Source organism: Papaver somniferum, chromosome 8, assembly GCF_003573695.1.
Source record: "Papaver somniferum cultivar HN1 chromosome 8, ASM357369v1, whole genome shotgun sequence".
Lineage (NCBI taxonomy): Eukaryota > Viridiplantae > Streptophyta > Magnoliopsida > Ranunculales > Papaveraceae > Papaver > Papaver somniferum.
In genome coordinates this window covers 66,769,429-66,776,235 of record NC_039365.1, presented here as the reverse complement: position 1 = coordinate 66,776,235, position 6,807 = coordinate 66,769,429, and the positions used below count along the sequence as shown (strand labels likewise).

At 39.5% G+C, this 6,807-nt stretch overlaps 1 pseudogene; it reads left to right on the top strand.

Moving 5' to 3' along the window:
* The first annotated feature begins 317 nt into the window (after window positions 1-317).
* LOC113307091 lies at window positions 318-417 on the top strand (annotated as a pseudogene).
* Window positions 418-6,807: the final 6,390 nt, after the last annotated feature.

Sequence of the window (6,807 nt, the reverse complement as noted above, 5' to 3'; positions counted from 1 at the left end):
CTTCCCAAAAAGGCTCCACTCTACCACTAGTGTGACCCACTTCTAAAGCTTCTAACCTTTTTGTTATATCAGCAATTTTGGCATCTGATTCAAAGCCTCCTTCTACCCTATTAACGTTTCCTTTGCATAGAAGAATTGTTTTCTGGGGTCCCCTATTATTTTCCCATTGTTGGGTCTTTTCGGCGGTTTCATTCAAATATGTCATCGCATCATCAACTGTTTGGTTTTCAAACCCACCTACACACATAGATTCTAATATGGTTGTAGTGGAATAATTTAAACCCTCACAAAGGATCTGAACTATCCTAACCTTTTCTAAACCATGATGAGGACATTTTGTCAACAAATCATTGAACCTTTCCAAATACTTGTACAAAGATTCTCCTTCCTGTTGAGAAAACATAAAAAATTGCGTCCTAAAGGAAGATGTAAGTTGTTCATATGTTTTGATTGACCCGGAAGCTAAATTATATATCCACAATTTGGCTTTATCTTTCAGGGAAAAGGAGAATAACCTAAGTTTCAAAGCATCATCATCAAGGTTTCTAATATTTAGGGTACTACAAATTTCCTCAAAATCCCTAACATGGAAATAGGGGTTTTCAATTTCTTTCCCTAAAAAGATTGGGAGCATCTGTAGGGTCCCAGGTTTAAGTTCATAATTTGCTTCCGTTTCAGCTAACCTGATACACGGGGGACGAGTAGTCCTAGTCGGATTCCACAAAGCTTTCAAAGTTTCCCTTTCTGGCTCTATCGGAGCAATAGGTTTCTCACTAAGAGACTGACGTTCAAAACTAGACTTTCCAAAATCAGAGGTCTCTAGATTAAGGTAATCAAGATCCTTGTTTACTAAAATGGAACCACTAGGTTTTTCTATAACAAACCGACCTAGAGCGTCTCTTTTACGTTCAGGTATACACAAGAATTGAGCAAAAATTTATGCACACGCAAATGTTGGGCTCACTAATTTAGGTAAGCTTGGGTTACCTACAACAAAATATACCCAAAGGTACGAGGCTGAGGCTTGTGGTGTTTCTGGTGATAACACCCAGAGGGTTCACCTTACTAAACCACTTGTTTTCCTAAAATCGGTGCCGGAAGAGATTGCAATTGGTGCGTGCATGTGTTTTTTTCCAATAAATAAAATATTAACAAAAATAAACAAACAATAAAAGAAAATTACAAGTCCAAAAAGGAAATAAAGAAACTAATAGAAGTCAAAAATAATATCTTCGATTTCTCTTGCTTTTTTTTTTGCAAGTGCAACTTTCCACCTTTAGCGTCGAGTCAATCCTGCACAACAAAACAAAAATACCAAAGACGTAAAGTAGAACAAAAAAAAAATACAAAAAACAAAACCAAAAAATACAAAACCAAAAAAATAAAATAAAATAAACCTAAAACCTAAACCTAACTACAAGTCTGCGTCGGCGGCGCTAAAAATTGATGTGATTTTTTTATACTTGTAGAAAAAGGTTCGTTTAAGACTTGTGAAAGTTCGATTCTAGATTTATATTTTAATCCTAAAACAGCAAATTAAATTAAAATTGTTTTCAAGAGTGGGTCTAAGATTCCACTATTTCACCAATTTCCAAAGTGATTTTGGTAATTGTATTTTTGCAATCTGCACATTCAAGTTGATTCTAATTATTGCAAAAGTAGATTTCTAAAAGAACAATTGTAAATCGAAAGTATGGGATATCAAAACCTAGGCTAAGCATATACCATCAATAGAAATCACATTTGTTTAATAAAAACCACTAAATCCATTTTTTATTCCAAGCAAATAAAAAGTTACCACTTTTTCATTGGAGAAATAGCTTCCTCCAATGCCCCAGAGATTAAGATTAGCTCATCATGGTAGAAACACGCTCAAACGGTGTTTTTATTGAAAAATAATTTGATGCAGAGATTTTGCAACGTTTATAGGCGTTACAAAAGTCTCTGTTACAATAAATGTCTTTTTTCCTGAAGATAAGCGTTTTAATTTGAATCCTGGCTGTTACGATTATCTGTCGTTGATAATGTTGAAGAACGACGGTTTACGGCTATCTGTTCTTCGTTTTCACAGCAGTAGAAGTGGTTTTCCTGCAACTCGTGATTTAACTTCTCTGCAGCTCTCTATTTTCTTCCAAACTCTCGATAACTCTTCTACGAGTCCCTGCAATCCTTTTTATACTAGACAGGTCCCAAAAATCTTTGTAATAACTCCACAGATCCTTGTTTACTTATCAGGAATATTTCTTTCCTTTTTACTACCAGGCACGCGTTTTATTTTTCTTCTTTATGTGCTTCCCATGTCTGTTGATGTTGACACACTTAAACACGTCCAATCCTCATATCTGTTACAGCAACCACGAGTTAATTCTTCCAAAACTAGTATCCACATAATCTAAATATTATTTCCTTCCCTGTTTTACCGAAAAGATTTTTTTTTATCTCTTTACGTGTCTGGGTTGCTCAAAACTTTCCTAAACTCTCTGGATGTGATATACTTGAATCCTATGCGAATATTTTCCTTCCCTCTTCTCATAACTTACGTATCTTCCAACCAAACTCCAAATATTTTCCATTCCCTGTTTCACTTCGAATCCCGACGATCCATCCCAAGTTTTCTTAATCCAACACGCCTAACAAGCCTGTTTAGGCCTAACAGATTAAATCCAAACAAATCAGGAAATTGAATCTCCTTAAAAGTCGTCCGAAATTCCAACCCTAAATCTGGTTCGATACTGTCATATTTTCCCGCCAAAAGTGAATTCGAATTCTTGAAGATGAAGTGCCCTGATCCAGCACTCGGGTGCCTTTAATAGTGGGGATGCCCTGGGGTGTAAATAGCAAGTGAGTGACCCTTATTAATTTAGGTTCCCTTTATCCAAATGAGGGCTGACTTTAGTGATTTTCTCCCACGAGCGCAATTACCACTTTCCGAGCCAATTTTTTTCACACATGTTTGTTTCTCCAAAAATACCTACAAAGAGATAAAATACCAAAATAAGTACAAAAATTGGTACTAACAATATAGAAAATTGAGATCAAAATAGACGCATAAATGTGTCTATCACCTACCTTAGTGTATGTAGGTACCTAAGTATTTTTCCTCTGATACTTAGCCTGCGCATGTGTTCTTTTACAGTCTTCCAAGAAGAAGGGAAAAATTGAAAGTTGTGATTGATGTAGAAGCATCTGATGAAGACCCAAAGGCTGTTGAGGAGGAACCTGAGGACATGGAGGATATCGAGGATACTACCTTTAGTTCTCATTTAGATGATATTGAGGAAGCCTTTGCAAAGGATAGTCGTAGACCTGCTCGTGTTGTTTCCGTAGAAGGTGATAACCTTCATGTTGATGGTGGCTCTTTGTGGTGAGCCAAGTGACCACTCAGGTGACTGCGGTACCTTCTCCTTTGCTAGAGGTTCCTCCACCTTCTGCTCCTAGTAGTGTGCAGTCTGCTGCTCCGGTTACCACCAGTGATATAGTGTTGTCTTCTAAGGGTCATTCGTCTTCTCCAGCCACTTCGCATCATTCAGGTGATTCATTTGCAAAGGGTGCAGTTCCGGTGGTAAGGGTCAGTAGTTCAGATTCTCAGCCGAAGAAGAAGGTTGTGATTTCTCTTGGAAGCTTCTCCTTCAATGCTAAGGATACCTCGCTGGGGAGTGCTCAATCTGTTTCTACTTCCCCCGCAAGTAAAATTGTTGGTCCACCGCATTCGTCGCCTGATTGGACCATCCTTGGTAACTTTCCTTCTGCTGGTGACATGAACTTAGGTAGTACTTCTGGAAAATCATCTGTTTCTGTTCCCAGCTCTTCTACTATGTCGGCTCTTCGTCGTGGTGATGATCAAGTACTGGTATCCCATGCTTGCTCCCAAGCGATTGGTGGGACATATATTGATAAAGGAAAAGGTAAGTTACTTGAGAATCCGAGCCTTGGGAGCTCTGATGATGCCATTCTTGAAGCTATACTGCGAGATTCCAAGGGTCTCTTTTCTATTGAGGTTGGTCCGCATCAGTTAAGTAATTCCTTGGAGATTTATTCTAAGTTGGATGCTTTGACAACTCAGTACCAGATGGCCAAGGACCTATTATTCGATCCAGACTGTCTTCGTTCTTCCAAAGCCTTGGTGACATCCAGAGGGATAATATTTAGGAAATGAAGGATTTCATGGACAGTTATGCTGGTTTTCTTCCCCGCCTCTCCATGTTCTCAGTAAGCATCTTCTCTTCCTTGCCCTTTTTGCTCCATTTGTGATGTCATATGTCCTTACACCTCTTTTTTTGCAGCTTTGTAAGCAAATTGATGTTGGATTCACCTTTTTACATAGATAAGTGTACTCACTTGAATGCTCTCCTGGAGCGTGCGCGTCAAGATTACACCTTTGTACTAGCTCAGTAATCTGCTTCTGGTGATGTTGCTTCTTCTGCCAAGGTACCTTTGTTGGAAAATGAACTAAAAAAGACTCAAAGGTCTTTAGAAGCATGCTTGTTGGCCCTTGAGAAGGCAAATGATGCTGTAAAGATTGCTGAAGAGGGGCGCAAGACAACTGTCACCGTTTTGGCTTCTGAGTCTTCAAAAGTTATAAGTTCGTCCAGTCTTCCCCTTAGTTTTATTTTTGTTTCTTCTGGTAGTTACGTCCTGAGAGTACCTACGCCTTCCAGTTGGTAGCTCCGGTGAACTTGAACGCGTTCGGGAGAAAGTGATCAAGTTGACCTCCGATGTTTGGTATTATCAGAAGAAATCTGATAAGTTGATGAATGTGACCGTTCATAATGAGGCCCAAATCTCCCTTGAATCTGCTCATAATTCAGACCTTGTGAAGAATATGTCCATCCTCCATAAAGATAGTGAAGAACCCCTTAAGTGGAAGGAGAATCAAATATTAAAGCAAAAGGATGACATTGCTTTGTTGGAAAAATGTCTCTCGGCTCAAGAGACCATTCGTAAGAAGTACTATACATATTTCGAAGATGCACGCGCTTCCTTAGCCAAAGTTACTGTTGAACGTAATGTGATGTCCTCTGTAGTATGTACCCTTAGGAACAGATTTACTGAGGCTTCTCAAGCCTATGCTTCCATGTTTCGTACATCTATGGTCAAGAGATTAGAAGAGTTAGAGGATATTCACCGAGTTTTATCCTCTGAGAGTGCCTCGCTCCGGATAAATGCTGATGATCTTCGGACCGAACGTGATAGTTTGCCTGAGGACCTCAATGCTACTGAGGAAAAACTTGGCGAAACTTATTATAGTTTAGAAGATTTCCTTAACCACGCCGGAGGTAGCTTAGAGACTTCTTGTTTCTGAAGCCTTTCTATATTTTTTGTCGTAGTCTTCTGGTTTCTTGACTCCTTCTTTGTATATTTGCAGGTCTGCAGGAACAACTTGTAGGAATGAGCTCTAAGGTTACTCATATGGAGAACCAGGTATATTCATTGGAGAGAGAGCGTAAATTTGATGCTGCTTCGAAGTTTAAGGCGGAGGCGCTTCAGCAGGCCAATGATCAACTAAGTGCTCAGATGATGGAATTTCGTCGTTAGTCAGCTCAGGATCTGGAGACTTAGGATGCCCAAATAAAGTTGAAGATGGAACACGATGCTATTGATCATATCAATAATACCTTTGCCGAAGACGAGCGTCAAGTTGAGGGTGTTGTATTCGATCGTCTTTCGTACCCTTGATTTCTTTAAACTGTTTAAACTTCTCTTTTGTTGTTTGTATTCTTTGCCTAAGGAATCTTCCTTAGCTGAGATGTCTCCCTTTCAGTACTTTGAAACAATACTTGGTGCCATGTGAACTCCTTTGATATCTGTCATGTAACTTTTAAGCAAGTAGAAATGTTAGGCGTATTTTGGTAAAAATGTTAATTCACCTCGTAATATGTCTAATCGGTCGCACAATCAAGTATTCACTAGGTGCTAATGTATGATTAACCTTAGTGGAACATTCAACTTCCTACCAGGGTATCCTTTGTCCAGAAGGTACCGTGGTAGCGAGGGTCCCTACGTGAGCAATAATTTTCCTGTAACCCTACGCGCTCAGCGCGAAGGCTGCTTTATTTTGACTGGGTATCTCTATGGTGGATATCTTATTTTATATTATGCCTCATGGAAGGAGTTGTTGCCCCGAGGATCCGAGATTGACATATGCGCAGTTGCGCCTTGCCCCACTTCATCGTCACTTCTGACGGTGGGTGTCTATTCTAACCCGATGTATCAATTGGGTGGGTCATACACAACAAAGTTAAGTTAATAATTAAAGATTCTTCCATTGATTATTAAGGTTTGTAATACCTTGTTTCCAGGGATAAAACATGGTAGGTTACTGCCCTTACCCTTCTTTTCATGAGTTCTCACCGTTCTTTCACGGGTAGTACTTTTTTAGATACATCGCATTCCAAGGGTGTTGTAGCACTTATCCTTTCACTGTTCTCAAATGGTAGGATCCTTTCCTGATGATATCGTGTATGATGTAGGGTACATCCCATGTTGGAGCGAGCTTGCCCCGTTCCTTCTTCTTTTGATAGGGTGGTATTTGTCGTAGCAAGTATTCTTCGACTACAAAGTTTCGAGGGATGACCTTTTTGTTGTATTCTCGAGCTAACCTTCGCTGATAGTTTACCATTTTTTGCAAAGCTACCTCTCTTATTTATTCAAGGTTGTCTAGGTTTTCTAGCATCAGGTCCGTTGTTAGGTTTTTATCCTATGCCTCTGCCTTCGTTGTTGGAAGCATGACCTCCATCGGGATGACTGCTTCGACTCCGTATGTTAGTAAGAATGGGGTTTCTCCCGTAGATGATCTCCTCGTTGTTC